Genomic DNA, 18,764 nt, shown 5'->3' with positions numbered 1-18,764 from the left:
TGAATTAATTTCAATCTAATGATACTTTCACAGATTCTTAACTACATTATATCATTGTGCATCTCCAATTATACGTTTTGATCTGCAACTTGTTCTTCCAATGCAAAACATTGACTTTGTCATTATAATCATGTAAGAGGTGGAGGTATCCTTTGGTGGGCTCCGTGCTCACAGTACCTTTAATTTCTAATTTTTTGATGATTGTAATAAAGAATTGTGGAAAAAGTAGAAAATATCTTTACCATTTACGTCTTTCTCTACTAGAATATCTATCTAAACATGAAAATGATTTGTAGGATACCGTTCTCTGAAATAAATCGAGTCGTAGTTTGAATGGAAGTACGAGGGGCATTTCCAAAGTTCTGGCAACTGTTTAATAAAAGATAAACCGCTTTACGGAAATTATTGAGTTTGATATCATTGGAAAGATAAGAAAAATATATACATATTGTGACGTCACTTTGTAAATTTCATGACGCAATAACTCTGAAAATGACGTCAGAATAAAGAATGTTTAGCATACTGAACATAAAAATGACGTAACAAAAGACACAACTTGATCAAATTAAAATTTTCAAGACAACTTTTGCTCATTACTCGGACGCAAGCTAACGGATGTAAATGCCAGTTGGTGGAATGTTTACATAGACTACAGTCTGTCATGTGGTATTTTATTTTGGAGATCTTCTTGTTCTGAAATGGTTTTAGCGAGTGTCAAACTTAGCATGATTTTATCGAATCTCGCTCAAACTTCTGCGTAACAGAGACCTAAATGTGAGAAAAAGACAAAGTTGACAATCAAAGAAAAATAGGCAATCGTGTTACAAAATTTGATGGCATAAATTCGTCAGATGTTTTAACCAGATTTGTGGGATCGATGAAGGCTCAAGAGAAGTTAAGTTTAGTGTGCCCCATATTTTCTCGTAAAATCCAAAATGGCGGCAGCGCAGTTGTAACCCCACCGTACCTCCACATATCCGCAAATTTTAATGCATGGAAAATAAATAAGACTTTACATGTCTGAGTAACTTATATTCATTATTTGGATTCAAAAGGCAAAAGCAGTAGTGAGTTTTGGGGCGCCGAAGTTGAATTAATATGAAAAAATACGCACAGAATCCAGTCGGGGACAAGATTTAGTACATTTTGTTCGTAAACGGTAAGAGTCCTGTTACTCAAAATATATTTGATGAAAACTGCATCAATATACTTCAGTTTAATACAGAACATGCTTTATTCCAAACAATGGAGAGCTATATAAAAGACCGAAAAGCCAGCCGTATCATGTAAATAAAAGTCTTAAATGAATGTCTATGATAGCATAACCGGACATAAACCGTTCTCGTAAACAAACCATACAATGAATAATAGAATTGCTGATAAACAGTATCATAGTCCTACTCTACCTCTTTTCAAATTAAAATTTTCTTTGAAATATTTTTTTAAATAAGCCTTTGACAGAACTTTTACAATCGTCTCATGTGGATAAAAACTTGACTTTTCAGTATGCTGAACATTCTATATTCTGACGTCATTTTTGGAGTTATTACGTCATAAAAATTATAGTGACGTCACAATATGTGTATATTTTTCTGATCTTTCCAATGATGTCAAACTCAATAGTTTCCGTAAAACGGTTAATTTTTTATTAAACAGTTCCCAGTACTTTTAAAATGCCCCTCGTAAGTAACTATTATGAGTTGATTATCCGTTGGCGATGAATCTAAATGTCAAGTTGAAGGCCACAACAAGTATTTTTCTCTTTCTAATGCAGATTTTTTTTGCTTGTTTTACGTTTCTTCCATAATTTAGTATTCTCTCAAAAACCCTGGATATCCAGAAATATCCAGAAAAATTGGACAGGGATAAATATAGTTCGCTTTGAAAATTTCTTAACTATTTGTTTTCTAGCTTTCTTAAAATAACAAATAGCCTTTTGTTCTAGAACAGCTATTTTCTATTGCAATTCTGTTGGTATTTGGAAATCTTATATGAAATTTAACTAAAACTGTTTCAACTTCATTCTGTACACAAGAAAAGTGCCAGTTAGAGGAAAACAGTTTCAAAAACAGTAAAGTTCTGACCTAATTCAAAATACTCATTGAAAGATAAGAAATAGAATGGTTTCAAATTAGCAAAAAAGAAAGGGAAAAAAAATTATACCAAAAAATGAGCCAAAGTGCAGACAATGAATACTTTGTGAGTATAGAAACAATGTTTCCCCTTGTTAATGGTTGAAGAATTTATTACATCAATAGAATATTTAAATCCAAGTATCTTCGAACGACACACACGCGCATGTATAATTTTCTGCTAATTGAAAATCAAAACACAACTTAATTGTTTTGAAAGAGTCTGTCAAACACCGGTAGTGTAGCTGTCAATAATTCAGTTTATTTTCACATTATACGCATAAATTTCTAAAGAAGGAAGATTGACATAACGTGTCAAACTTGTTTTTGTGTGGGTTTTTTTTGGTTCATCAGGGAAGAATAAACGGGAAAAATGAAACATTTTGAGATAACGAACAGTATTCAAGATCAAAAGTTCATAAAACAATACAAAACAGGAGCAGGGCAAAACACGGACCTCCAAAACATAAGAGATGGATCGGGTGCCATGAAGGAATAAGCACCCCCTGCCAAGCGTCCACACCCGCCGTGAAAGAAGACAAAATTGGGCTTAAATTTGACTTGAATTTTGCAAATATACTTGTATTCTTTCTGTTATCACACACGTTGCTAAAATGTACCTACCTTTCAATCGCTACAAAGATTATGACGGGAAAAACAATACTAACTAGTGCTAATTGTAACGGGGACCGTTACAGATGTTCCCCAAACGCTCCCCAACTCCCTTTTGGTGCCATATCCCCTGTAAGCCTCATTAAATAAGATAAACTCTATGCATTTGAGACTTTAACAACATTTACCCAGAAGTGTACCAAGTTCACTTAAATTTTACCATTGCACGCGTGTGCATGTGAATGCATCTGTGTAATGACCATATCATCTTGTCTACACAATCTATACATATAAATATACTAAATATTAAAGTATTTAATCCAAAAGTATTAAAAAATACGCTTATTCAAGTGTCTATTTGATTTTACTCATTTCACGTGCACGCACGTGCATACATGAGCATGGTGACCATACCTTCTTGTAGAAGTCCATTACATCTATCTATGTTCTAAATCCCATCCCGTTTGGTTGAAAACCAAGAGAGTTATAGCTGTTTAAAGTTTCAGCCAATCAGATTGCAACGCACGTACACGCACGTGTATGCATTTGCATGGTGACCATACTTTCTTGAAGAAGTCCATTATATCTATCTAAGTTCCAAATCCCATCCTGTTTGGTTGAAAACCAAGGGAGTTATAGCTATTTAAAGTTTAAGCCAATCAGATTGCAGCGCACGTGCATGCACGTGTTTTGATGATAATTGCTATATATCATGTTGTAGGATATCCTAATGCATGGTTATGTTCAAAATTTCAAAGGATTTCGTCAAAAAACAAGAAAGATATTGAGACTTTAGTTTCAGCCAATCAGAGCGAAGCGCACGTGCATGCGCGTGAGATCTTGCTATTTTGACCATGTCATAATGTCTATGCTACTAATATATCCTTATATTATGAGTTTCAAAGCATTTCATCAAAAACATAAAAAGTTACGCCTATATCAATTAAATCGGTCATTTCACACGTTGCACGTGCACGCTCTTGCAAGCACGTGCACGCAAAATGACCTTCGTTCCGCAAATCTACATAACATGCCTACTGACCCTAAAAAGGTTTTACCTAAGTTGGATGTGTAGTTTACAAGATCACTCCTGGACAAAAAAGTACACAGGAAGAAGAAGAAGAAGAAGAAGAAGAAGAAGAAAAATAATAATAACTAGTGCTAATTGTAACGGGAACCGTTACAGATGTTCCCCAAACGCTCCCCAACTCCCTTTTGGTGCCATATTCCCTGTAAGCTTCATTAAAAAAGACAATCTATGCATTTTAGATTTTAACAACGTTTTCCCAGAAGGATATCAATTATATTCAAATTTTAGCATCGCATGTAAATGCATGTGCGTTATGACCATATCATCTTGTCTACACTATATATATATATATATATCGATATACTATATATTAAAGCATTCAGTCCAAAAGTATAAAAAAAAAAACACTCATTTAAGTGTATTTTTAATTTCACCTGTTCCCAATGCACGCACGTGCGTGCACGTGCATGATGACCATACCTTCTTGTAGGAGTTTTTTATATTTATCTATGTTCTAAATCCCATCCTGTTTGGTTGAAAGCCAAGGGAATTATAGCCATTTCAAGTTTCAGCCAATCAGATTGCAGCACACGTGCATCCACGTGATTTCAAGAATTTTTTTCTAAATCATATTGTAGAATATCCTAATGCATGACTATGTTTTAAATTTCAAAGCATTTCATCAAAAATCAAAGGAGATATAGCCATTTAAAGTTTCAGCCAATCAGATTGCAGCACACGTGCATGCGCGTGATTTCTTGAAATTTTTTATATATCATATTGCAGTATGTCCTAATGCATGACTATGTTTTAAATTTCAAAGCATTTATTCTGAAAACAAAGGAGATATAGCCATTTAAAGTTTCAGCCAATCAGATTGCAGCGCACGTGCATGCGCGTGATTTCATGAATTTTTTTCCATATCATATTGTAGGATATCCTAATTCATGACAATGTTAAAAATTTCAAAGCATTTCGTCGGAAAACAAAAGAGATATTGAGAATTTTGTTTCAGCCAATCAGAGCAAGGCGCACGTGCATGCACGTGAGTTCGTGCTAATTTGACAGTGTGATATTATTGACACTATTAATATATCCTTATGTAATGAGTTTCAAAGCATTTCATCAAAAAATGTAAAAGTTATAACTATATTAAGTATATCAGTCAATTCACTCATTTCACGCGCACGCACGTGCAGGCGTATGCGCGCAAAATGACCTTCGTTCCGCACACCTACACTACACACCTATTAACCCTAGAAAGGTTTTAGGTCAGTTGGGTGAACAGTTTCTGAGAACACTCGCGGACAAAAAAGTACCGGAGAACAAATAATTTTTTGAAAAAAAATAATAATAATAATAATAACTAGTGCTAATTGTAACGGGGACCGTTACAGATGTTCCCCAAACGCTCCCCAACTCCCTTTTGGTGCCATATTCCCTCTAAGCTTCATTAAATAAGACAAACTCTATGCATTTGAGACTTTAACAACATTTACCCAGAAGTGTACCAATTTCATTCAAATTTTAGCATTGCACGCGTGCGCATGTGCATGCACGTGCGTAATGACCATATAATCTTGTCTTCACAGTCTATAGATTTTAATATACCAATCCAAAAGTATTAAAAAATACGCTAATTCAAGTGTATTTTTGATTTTACTCATTTCACGTGCACGCACGTGCTCACATGAGCATGGCGACCATACTTTCTTGTAGAAGTCCATTACATCTATCTATGCTCTAAATCCCACCCCGTTTGGTTGAAAACCAAGGGAGTTATAGCTGTTCAAAGTTTCAGCCAATCAGAATGCAGCGCAGGTACATGCACGTGCATGCATGTGCCTGGTGACCACATTTTCTTGTAGAAGTCCATTATATCTATCCATGTTCCAAATCCCATCCTGTTTGGTTGAAAACCAAGGGAGTTATAGCTATTTAAAGCATAAGCCAATCAGATTGCAGCGCACGTGCATGCACGCGTTTTCATGATAATTGCTATATATCTTATTGTAGGATATCCTAATACATGCCTATATTTAAAATTTCAAAGGATTTCGTCAAAAAACAAGAAAGATGTTGAGACTTCAGTTTCAGCCAATCAAAGCGAAGCGCACGTGCATGCGCGTGAGATCTTGCTTTTTTGACCATGTCATCTTGTCTATGCTTCTAATATATACTTCTAATATGAGTTTTAAAGCATATCATCAATAATTTAAATAGTTACGTCTGTATCAATTATATTGGACATTTCTCGTGTTGCACGTGCGAGCTCTTGCAATCACACGTGCATGCACATGCTTTCATGATATTTCTTTTACTACGGGCTGTAGATCTCCCTAATGTATGACTATGTTCAACATTTCAAATGATTTTATCAAAAAACAAAAAAGATATTGAGACTTTAGTTTCAGCCAATCAGAGCGAAGCGCACGTGCTTGCACGTGCGATCTTGCTATTTTGACCATGTCTTCTTGTGCATACTACTCATATATCCTTACATTATGAGTTTCAAAACATTTCGCCTAAAAATAGAAAAGTTACGGTTATATCCATTATATATTGGTCATTTCAAGATTTGCACGTGCGCGCTCTTGCAAGCACGTGCGCGCAAAATGACCTTGATTCCGCAAATCTACATAACATGCCTACTTACCCTAAAAAGGTTTCACCTAAGTCGAATGTGTAGTTTACAAGATCACTCGCGGACAAAATTTTCCCAGGAAGAAAAATAATAATAATAATAAGAATAATAATAATAAGAAACAGAGTAAAAACAATATGTTCCCCAACTCCGTTTGGGGAACATAATAAGAAACAGAGTAAAAACAATATGTTCCCAAACTCCGTTTGGGGAACATAATAATAAGAAACAGAGTAAAAACAATATGTTCCCCAACTTCGTTTGGGGAACATAATTAGAAGTAGCCCTATCACCAAATAACGACTGAAATACAAAATATACAGTCTTGAGACGTTGAGAGAAAAAACTTTAAAACCTTAATGAACATTTTATTGTATTTTTTCTCTCTCAAATTTATGCATAACCATTAGGAATGAATGTAAGAATATGAACAAGAGTAAATACTGCGTATTTGATTTTAATATAGGGTAATTGTAATTGAAATTTTATTGAAAATTAAGCTGAATTCTGTTTAAAATTATAGAGCATGGGACAAATTTTAGAGGTGTTAAATGACACAAATAGCTAGGGAATATAAAAATGGAAAAGAGACCCATGGACAACAACGCTCATTTAAATGAGTATAAACCTTCCTGTTTTTCTTTAGCATTTTTTTCTTCTCATACATATCTTTGTAAAACAGGTACTTTAAATCATCTTACTTTAGCCCCAACCTTCACTTGGGAATCATGATTTGAAAAAATGGACCCCCTCCGAAAAATAGTAAAATTTTTAAATTGCTTTTTGTGACTAGAAATTTTAAAGAGCTTATTAATCATACCTAACTATGTTGAATAATGACCAGTAACAAAATGAATCAAACAAACAAGTGAATCTCTTACTTTTTTTAATACCATGTCGAAAATAAATAGGGGAGAGAGTGTGAATCATTTTTATTCCCATATGGCGATATGTATTACTACTAAGGCAGCATCAGATCCAGAGGAACTAAGAGCTAGTCATAATCCAAATGCTGCATGAAATCTTTATAAATCAAATAAGAGGAATTTAATTTCTAAAATTCCATACCGCATTTTAGATTAATAATTTTTTTGTCAATGATACCATTGGATGGTACCCTCTTTGCAATACAGTTATAATGTTTTGGAGCATGTAGCGTTATCGCTAAACCTTTTCATATCCAAAATCAAACATACTTAAATGACGTTGTTTGCAATATTTGTTTATATGAACAACTTTTCAAAAGCCTCAATTGACCATTTCGGGACAAGGCACATTAGTTAAGTAAACAAGTTTAGATTTTAAAATATTCCAATCCATTATGACTAGAAATATTTATTTGAAAAAGTATAAATGATGATTCCACGCATGCGTAATATCATCCGTGCTTTAGATGTTGAATTCGTTCAACGTTATAAACAGAAGTATAATCAAGTTAAAATTTAATGTTGTTGTATTTAAATGCACCTTTATGTAAACATATAAGCTTAGTAAGTCCTAGATTATCCAGTCACGGCATTATACTGCATACAGATACTTTCATTGGACAAGTGGATTTAAGACTTTAAATCATTAAAAAACAAACACTTAAGGATTTTACTGTCATTTATGGTAATTAATTGAAGAAGTTAATTTTAGTTGCACTGCAAAGTAACCTATTTTAAGACCTATTCTTTTTTCTCAATGGAAAAGGTCACGACAACAAAAAGAGATGGATCTACATTAAACATTTACAAAACTTGCAAATCTGCAACAAGGGGCTAGATGAAATATACGGAGATGACGAAGAATGTCCATGTTCAAACGTCCATTAAACAATACAAAATAGGAAAAGAGCAAACACGGACATCCAAAATAAAATAAGTGGGATCAGGTGCCATGGAGGAGTGAAAATACCCTGCCGACCTGTCACACCCGCCGTGTGCTCCTTGTCATGATCGGGAAATAACGGGAAAATCGTCACTTCAGTCCGTCAGGTATTGACTCAATAATAAACTGTGTTTGCTTGTATCGACCATAGAACTTACTAAATGATGACTTTAAACTGCTGCTGATATTCTTGTTTCATCAACAATTTTTGTCAATGATTTACCTCGTTTAAGAAAATATTCATCTGTAGGACATGCTCTTGCGTATTGAATAAACGTAGAAAACTCCATTGTGGTACTGAGGAGGAGTAAGCATCCCCGTATTATCAACATTTAGTTCTACATTGATTACTTATTGCAGCCCGGGGGACCGGGCTGCTCTATACATATAAGTTTAAGTGTTGGTGTATGGGGATTAAGGTGGGAAAAGTTATTCAGAATTAAAGGTTTTCTAAACATTAAAAAGATTATAAATCAGAATGTTCTTTCCCTTTATAAATTACGAGGTACACGACATATTTACTTCCATAAAGTGAATCTTTAAAAACATAAAAAATTTTCATATTTAATATATAAAGTTGCTTATCATTTACTATCGAACAAACGACAGGTCCCTTTTTTTTTTTAAACATCGAATTCTACTTATCGCATAAAAACGTACTTTACTCAGTTCGTGTTTTATATTCTTAAAGTGAAATATATTTTTTAATTTACAAATGTAGATGATGCATGTGTCTGATTTTAATTCATATTTTATGCAGCCAACATTTAGGCCTACTTGAGGAATTGATTAAGTTTAAAAGGGTATCGTTTTTGCTCGATTTTCATCCGACTATAATTAAGTTTTCAAAATATTCTCCACTATCGTCTCCATCATTAAGACGCATGTATTTTTCTTACATATCGAAGCAGTTTGATGATCAAATTCTGAATGAAGACTCATTTCCATTGTTTTACTTTATTTCCAGGGCGATAATTGATGGTTACATCAATGTTTTCTTGTTTATTTATTATATATATTACAATCCTTCCTTCTGTACATGAGATCGTTAGATTTTAATAATAACACATTCTATGACTTGTCATTTCAGCTACTAGTTATATATTCGCCTCAGGAGGTAGTCTCGGGCCTAGATATGTAAAGTTAGCTTAGTAACTGACATGTGAGTAGTGCCTCATAACTGACTCAAAATGTAGCTAGCTACAAAAAACTGTCTACGATATGTGAGTTAAAGTAGCTACTTATAACTGGCTACGATATGTGAGTAAAGCTAGCTACTATTGCCTAGCTACTAGAAAATGACTAAATAAATGTCTAATACCTACGTTTCTTTACTCACATTTTACTCAGTTTATTGTAGCACGTTACTAGCAACTATCAGCTTAACCCACCTGCTGTAGCCAGTCTCTAGTAGCTAACTTTACAAATCTTCCTGGCCTTTGCACACAAGAATCATGCTTAGTCAATCAGACCTTTAAGTAGATCTTTCTTACTTTATATGTATTTTAATTATTAAATGGAATGAGGAAACAAACACAGATTGCTCCTTTGGTGTCACTGAGTAAATCTTTTTTATTTGCCAAAAATATTCAAATCTCTTTATTGATGATAGAGTGTCTTCTCTAACAGTCCTATTACAAGAAATTTGACTCAATACCTGTGCTGTCAAAATTCACATAAAAATCATCAAATATATTTACGACAAACGAAATTTTTTGTGACGGGAAATCAAAACAAATATGTGTTAATTGTCATTGAGAAGTTCATTATAATAGGTGTTTTTTTCCTAGAAACAAACAGTCGTTTCAATGAATTGAAAAGTTAATTAAAATTGTTTTGATCTGATTCCATTTTAATAACTTTGCTGTGGTTGAATTGTACGAAAAAAAGGTTCACAATCATACATCAATAACATTCTGTCTTCATGACAGTGGTTATATTGGTATTTCCAATGAAGTTACAATTAATTCTCAGAATAATTAAAATCAATAAATGTAAGTGATTTCTTCCTCCTATAAATGAATCCAAATGAAAGCATTTTTACTATTAAGTCAATAATGTAAGTATGTTTGAAGAACATACAACTGCATTAAAATAAGTACAAAACTGTCTTATAGAATTCAATTTGGATTCTTAAGTCTTCAGCATTAGTGAGCTTTTACTATTTAAATAAGTATGAAAAAAGCTTAACAGAAAAGTCTCGAAGTCACTTTTAATGCTGACACCAAAAAGATACCATTACTGTTCAATGGTCTATGGTTTTAAGTGTCGACGACATGTCTAAATTGTCAGCAAGTCTCAATATGAGTAAAAGATTTTTAAAAAGAGATTTAAAAAAAAACCAGTTATTCAATTCAAAACCTCTCTTATAGATGATATTACTTCTAATAGTGTTTTACAAGTCGTCAATGACTTGATATGTTATAGCTCCGATTTGCTGGCAGCACACCTTGAAGAACATGAAATACCTGTATGACGATGAGGAACAGTATTCAAGCTCAAAGGACCATTGTTAATTAGTATAAAAAATCGTTTTAAAAGAATCCCAAAACAAAGCAAGAATTAGTGGAAGGGGGGCATAAGATGGAGAAAAGAGCTCAAGCAGCCAAACTACATTCCAGAGAGACAAATCACGTAGTTATCTCTTACTCGGAATAAGGCGGGGAAAAGCCACGAACATTCTGGGGTAAAATTTCATTTTCTTGTTATATGCGTTTAGTTTAAACCTAATTGCTCTTCATTTGTAATCAATCACACCAGAAACAGATTGGTGTGGTATTAGGCAGTATACTGTAATTTATCTAACTTTCAGTTCATGGAAATGTCAAAGTTTTGACCGGGTTGATCTGTGTCAGAATATAAAAAATGTCAAACAAGGGTGTCACTTTTTACAGAAGGTGACTAAAAATGGTTTAAAGGTATGATTTGATTCGACAGCATTTCTCCATGAAAGATATGAAAAACCCAATGTACTTATAATGTGTTTTTACAGCTAAGTCACTTTTTTGAATATGTACGAGGGTTGTTAGAAAAATTCGCGGACACATTGAATTACGGAAAATCTATTGTGTACTGTGTAGTATGACCTATGTCTGAATGAATTCCTACATTTTGGTTATTGGTATGTAAAAAATCAGGTCCATATAATAAAATCTTGAAATTTTATAACTGTTTTTACTATGGGGTCATGGGATTCACGGAGCAATCACTTGACGTAAGGACGTGACAACCAGATTTCAACCCGTTAAGCTTTGTCGCCGTTATATTTATAAATCTTTCATTTCTTAGATTTTTCTTATCTTTTTTCTACTTTAAAATTGAATATCTATATCAAGACATGTTACTTTTCTACTATAATGTCTTTTGTACTGATTCCTACATTACTGAGATCTTAAAAATAAGAAAAAAAGTCTATGCAGTTAATCGATCAGGTATGGAAACTATGCAAAACCATATAGGTGCAACGCAACGTCCATGCCATAAGGGGGTATTGAAGTATCGATGGAGTTAATCATTCAAAATGTCACTCCTTCCATTCTTATGAAGCTATAACCATTTGAAAACTTGTTCTTTGTATGTGTAGGAAATTCCCGGCGGCATCTTTAGACATTTTCCTGTCTGCACACATAATTTTTACGTAGTGCAGTGCTTCATGACGCTCAATGACGTTCCGATTTTTGGCTGTCTTTTTACGCGTTGATCATTTATAAAATTTAGTTCAAAATTTCTCCCAGAGACGTTTCCTGCATATTTTAGCGGCAGGTAAAATATCATCAATCTCTTTGCGCTACAATTGTGCAATTTTGAATTTTAATAAAGAGTCTTTGTGATGTAAACGTGCCAAAATGTAGCATGCTCCGTGAAGCAAGTTTTATCAAAATAAAAATGCTGTATATTTTTCAATAATCACCGGAGAGCACCAAATTCTTGTATATTTGTTGGAAAAAAGGTAAAGATTTTATCTGGAAAGTTTGACCGGTTTCATGGAAATAGCGCGCTCACAATAGAACTTGTCCGCGAACTTTTCTAACACCCCTCGTATTTTCATGTGTAAAGTAACTTAATGATTATTATTTTTCAAGAACATTATCTGAAGGATGGTCAATATGACTTAAAATAAAAATTGTGAAAGAAAAACAAAATGTTTCTAACATATTCTTAACAAAAAGACATAAACTGATTATACAAACTTCAGTGTACTGGAATTCTGCACTAATTTTTTTTTTACTTCTGTAAAAATTCGACACACGAGTTTTGACTATTTTACCACGAACATGTTTTTAAAAAAGAAGAAAAAATCATAAGCATCATAAGAGGGGAAAGAACAAGGAAAGAAAACGACACTCACTTTGATATTTTTATGTTGTTTTATGGATTTGTTTAATGTTGACTAATGTTCGTTATCTCCGTATATTTCATTTCAAGGGTTTAACACTCAAATAATGTAGCTTAATCAAATTACAAAATTCTTTAAAAATAAACGACATTTACTTGCATATTTACAAAATTAGACTAAACAATGGTATTATCAAGACTATGTTTTCCCAGCAGCACTTTAAGGAAGAAATCGTTTATTAGGAAATGTAAAGATCTTTTATACATTCATTCATCATTTAAAAAAGTCATAGAAGCAAAAAGATAGTTGAAAAACTTGAGCTACTTATAAATAAATAATAAATACCTGAAATGTACAATAAAAAGTACATGGGGCTTAAAGTACCACATTTAAATAATAATTATAGTTCAGCTCTCTGCATCTTTCACACAATTGAGTAATTAGTCCTGACATATGTAGATGTCATACGAACAACGCATTTTTATGGTAGAGGTCTTAAATGTCAAGGCATCTTTTTAAAAAGAGTGATAAAGAAGACCCTTTTTATGACTTTAAAGAACTGGTACCATTTGATAGTAAATTATGCCTTTTTAATTCTTTTATTTGAAAAAAATACTTAAGTTAAAAACTCTTTTTTTGGGACTGAAACTGGACTTACTGTGTGAAATATTCAGTGAGACAAAAAACTTGAAAAAAAAATTAATTTTGAATGGTATTATTACAAATAAATTCCACTGATATAAAGAAATTGTAATCTTATGCTTTTTCTTTGTTCATCTGTAAAAGAAATTTATCAATTTCCTTAATATAATCATGACATACATAGTACAGTTTATATATATGACTCGAAATCTATCTGATGAATTGATGATTTCTGAACAAAACATGTTGTTTTTTTGCCTTAAATGAACATGCATTCAGCTAAAAAATTGAAGTGCATTAGCCTATAAAATTTCATTGTTGCAGAAATAGAATTCAATTTAAAACAATCATGACAAAGTAATTGTTTTGTAGTTTCAAGATCTAGTTGAGGGATGCGATATCGTGTCATTTATACTAATCTCCCAGCAACTCGGCAATTGAAGCTTTTTCAGTCCAGTTTCACACTTGTAGTGCTCATATAAATTTTCCTTTGTGCAAAAATGTACTTTTCAATGATATCTTTGAAAAAGCAAAGCATAACAAATGTATGTTCATGACATTTTTTTTTACTTTTAGAGACTTAAGTTTTTAAATTAAAAAAATATTTTCTTGCCTTAAATTTCAAACTTAATAAACAAGTAAAATTAAATAAGGAATGATAAATGATGGGTTGATTTCCACATAGTGCAGAAACGAATAAACCACACCTAATGAGTACAGTAAAAGAGAATGTATGCCCTATTTAAACGAATACTGCTGAAAATATATCTTAAATTCATCTTAAGTTAAACTAGCACTATTAAGAGAAGTTTTGACAAGTTTTTATATCACAATATGTTTTTACTGAATTACATTCATTTTAAATCACTGAACAAAATGTTTTTGTCGATGATCGAGGAAGAATAGCACTAAATGATACCCAAAAGTGTCATTGAATATCGCTGTGTAAAATTTATTTCATATATTTTTATATATTTAAAGTTTAAATCACTCAAAATGTCATTATTATTGTGCAGATAGCTATATACATGCAATGTAAAATTCCTTTTTTATGACTTTATTATGAAGTTTTAAGCATTCAGAAATGACGATATTATTTTCAGAGATATGTATATCCCTTTTTAGTTTAACATAAAATGACAAGTCTGACAGAGTAGCAGGCATATTGGAATGTTTTAAGGCATATTTCTTCTATTTCTCTATGAGATACGAGTTGTCTTGTAGTGAAATATGGTTAAATTTACGACTAGTATTATTGTCATACTTTTTACAGGTTTTGACGTATCATAAACCTAATGTGCTCATTTTAATTCATTAAATAATTTTAACATGTGATTAACACACAAGTCGTCCAAAGAGAATTATTTGTCAACATCTAATCACGAAACCAGAATATAAGTGAGAAACCATAGCCATTTAAATTTATTTTTACTTATGTTAGAAAAATTAATGTTTCCGGTGGAAGAAAATCCTTTAAAAGACAATGCTTTAAATAAGATGGTAATTATACCCACATAAAAATGAAAATTGAAATGAAAATGTATGTTTTAAATATCAAAATAAAAGATATTAAAAAACAGGCGATCTTTATCTTCATAAGACATAATTATTGCAATTACGTTGAAAAAAAAATGTTTTGTGTAAAGGTCTGTGGTGGCATAATCTGAATATATTAAACTTAAGACAAGCTGATTTTACTTCAATAAAACTTTTTTGCCATGCAAATATATTATCTTAAAATGTAGCATTTATAGTTGTTATATTTAGCAAAATGATATTTTATGCAATATTTACTATACATTCATATTCCATTACATCAAATTTTAATATTTAACACCACTGTTAATCATTATCAGCAAAATATTTAAGATTTCCTACAAAATATTTGCCATTAAAAGAATTTAAAAATAAACAACCTTAATCGAGTACATATAATTATTTAAAAAGCATAACGTTAAAAAAAAATCAAAAGTTTCTCAGAAAATGAACCCTTAAATGTTTTAACGCTTGCAAATTATTTTTGTTGTGAACGGTTGGTCACTTCTCCTTGGCACCTGATCCCCCTATATATTTCGTTTTAAAGTTCGTTATAAGTAACAGTTTAATTCATTACAGATTAAAGAGAAAAATTACAAAGGTAAACACTTGAAGCATGTAAGGTACTTACCTACTCATAAGAGAAAAGTTAATGTCAATGTGTTTATTAGCGTTTGCCTACAGAATGATCAAATCGCAATGCTAGGTTATGTTAAAATATATATAATTATTCGAAGTTGCAAAAACTTTTAAATGCATGTGAAATTTAATGCTATATATGACATTCATTAAAAATAGATATATATGAATTATGTATAGGAGACAGAAATCATCCAATACTAAAAGAGAGGAGTGATGACTGTCATATCGATTTATGAATTAAAAATAAAATATTAACTTTTTTAATGATTGCTTCATACACATAGATATAAAGTGTCCATTTTAAAAAATGCAGTAGCTTTCCTCTCACCATGTTGGTAAGAGTAAATTTGTAAGAAAAAAATATACAATACAGTACAATGAATTTTTAAAGAGCTTTTTTAAAAAAAATTATGGAATTAAATAATAATAATGTGGTTTATCACAAAACAATTACTCGCACATAAGGCTTCAAAGAAACGTTTACATGTTATTTATTTTTTTGATATATCACTTGCAGCTTACACTACAAAACGGCGCTTATCAACTGCTCTATTTTTTAAATCTATTTTTTTTTCAAAGCAAATAAATTTTCAGCTTAGTCTTTATCAAACAATGATAAAAGACACTTTTAAAATAATGTTGTTTTTGTCCGATATCCACCTACCACATAAAAAAGATAAACGCGCGCATTCAGTATAATAATCTTTGAAAAGAGATTGCAAGAACTAACTCCGCAAAATTATTGAACATGTTCATAGTTTTAAGTCACATTTGAGAATTTTTCACTCGTATAGAGACGTTGCTATATATGTACCGTGAAACATATGGAGATAACGAACAGCATTTTCAAGATCAAAAGTCCATAAAACAATACAAAATAGGAGCAGAGCAAACACGGACCTCCGAAACATCAAGGTGGGATCAGGTGCCATGAAGGAGTGAGCATCCCCTGTCCCCTGTCCCCGGTCACACTCGCCGTGTGCTCTTTGTCGTGATCGGGAAAAAATGGGAAAATCTGTCGTCATTTCAGTGTATAAGTAATGGACTAACAATAAAAAAGAAAAACGTCAGTATACATTTGACTCAATGATAAAAAAGGTATGCGCGAGCATTCAGTATAATAGTCTTTGAAAAGAAATTGCAAGAACTTAATTCTGAGAATTATTAAACATATTCATAGTTTTAAGTCTCATTAGATGATTGACGCTGTCCGCTCTCAGGGAGGTTTATGATAATTTTATTTGCCATTAGATGTTTTACAAGCGTCAATTTATGCGTAAAAGTCAAAGTTTTGTCATCATTCTCAGAGCAATTTAAAAGTACACTTAGCATTTTAAAGTTAAGCTATGAAAAATATCTCTAGACTCATTGTCTTAGAATTTCTTTTCAGAATGTCTGCTAATATATTAATTAAGCTTAATCTGTTTTATCACTTTTCTTTTTCAATTTATTCCATTATCATAAGCCATCAGATAATTTGGACTAAATTCTTATCAAAAAGGTTTTTATAGAAAATCAACAATATTGCAGTAGTATGTTTTCTTCAGAAAACCGACTTGCAATTATATACAGTATTTCAATCAGACGATATTAAGTCATTAAGCATTATGACAGTAACACACTAATATGTCAAGTTTGTATACAAAGATCTGAATGAGATTTATATATAAGTATATTTGGTCAAATTATAAGTGTATTTGGTCAAATTCAAAGTATGTTTTTTTTAAAAGAAAGCAATCATTGCAGAGACAGAAATATCTCAATATATCTTTTGAAAATTATTTTTCATGCAAATAGGATTTAAAAAAAAACAATTTGAATGTTGTTGATTTTTCTTCAAATTTCAGGACAGAAATAGCAATCAAATTATTTTGCCCATTCTTAAATTTATCCCAGGGTTAAGAGACATTCCATCGATTTTGCCAGTAATTATAACAATTATCATTTCGAATGTTACAGCTAAATTTTGTTTTACAAAATGTCTTTTTTAAACAAAGAAGAAGGGATTTTGAATATTTTAAATACTTTTTCAAAAGCAACCACATCCTGTGACTTGAATCATTTTCTTGGGGAATATGATTTTATCATTCAATAGAGGTTCATTTATCATTTTAAAGCAGGCTGTTAGCCTCTTAAAAGAATTCAAAATTGTTTTAACTAAACCTCTACCTAGGTAACATAAATTTTGCGATTGCAATTAAAGCAAAAACTGCTTTGACTACTTTTTAAATAGGCACACTGTAAAAAACTGTAAAAATTAAAATTATATTGCTCTCAAGTCCCCAATAAACAGAAACCCGTAAGCTTAAAATATGAATTTCTTATCATAAATGTCAGTTCATGTTCCAATAATTTGAAGTCATATAAACAACTTGTCTTCAGAATACATATATTTCAGTGTATTCTGTTTTTATTTGCTCTAGGGAGGTATGACCTAAGACATAAAGAAACATGAATACCAAACTTAACAAAAGTTCAAAAGTTCAAAATTAAAATTTGAAATACGGAATAAGGATTACATTATGTATTATCATTTTCTTGTAGATTGATAGTTTTGTAATAGATGATTCGACTTTTAAAAATGATTGATACATTTTGTGATACAATATAACATTATAACACCTGGGTTCGTTAACATCGGATATCCTTCAAAATTCAATTTTAATATTCGAAGAGAGGTGTATCTTGTTACTCATATGCTCATAAAACCCCAGATTAACTCTTAGAATGTAAAATTTTACCATATTTTTAGGTCTTTGTAACACAATGTATGCTATCAGCTTAAGATAAATGACAACCAAATATTGCAAATTTTATATCTATTATAGGTACTGTACAAGTATAAAAGAACATGAGAAACTGCATCAAAGAACTAAACAAGTAAATTAAAAAAAAAAAATATATAAACATCATAAAAACATTATTGTCGAATACACACACAAAATGTAAAAGTGATTGTTATTTATTATAAGACGTTTGACTTTCAAACTTTACAAAAAAGGAAAAGAAAACAACAAAAGCAAAAAAAAAGAAGTTATCACATACATATATCAAGTTACTATTCTAGTCTGAAGCTAACTGACTACATATCTTCAAAAATACCAATTTGTAATTTAAGTAACAAGAAATATGCTTTGTCATTTCGCTCGAAAGTGCATAATAATTCGTAACTGTAAAAGGTTTTAAATAACAAATGTTAACCCTCTTATTTAATCTAGCTATATTAGTATAAAAGATTAATCATAAGTCCAGAATGACATCATATTATTAATATTTTTCTTTTTAAGGAAAACATTTAATTTAATTATTTGCGGTGAAATT

Source organism: Saccostrea cucullata, unplaced genomic scaffold (assembly GCF_032062105.1).
Source record: "Saccostrea cucullata isolate Sc308-1 unplaced genomic scaffold, CSIRO_AGI_Scuc_v1 ctg132, whole genome shotgun sequence".
Taxonomy (NCBI): domain Eukaryota; kingdom Metazoa; phylum Mollusca; class Bivalvia; order Ostreida; family Ostreidae; genus Saccostrea; species Saccostrea cuccullata.
The sequence above is the reverse complement of the archived record's forward strand: the minus strand, read 5'-3'. Positions refer to the sequence as shown.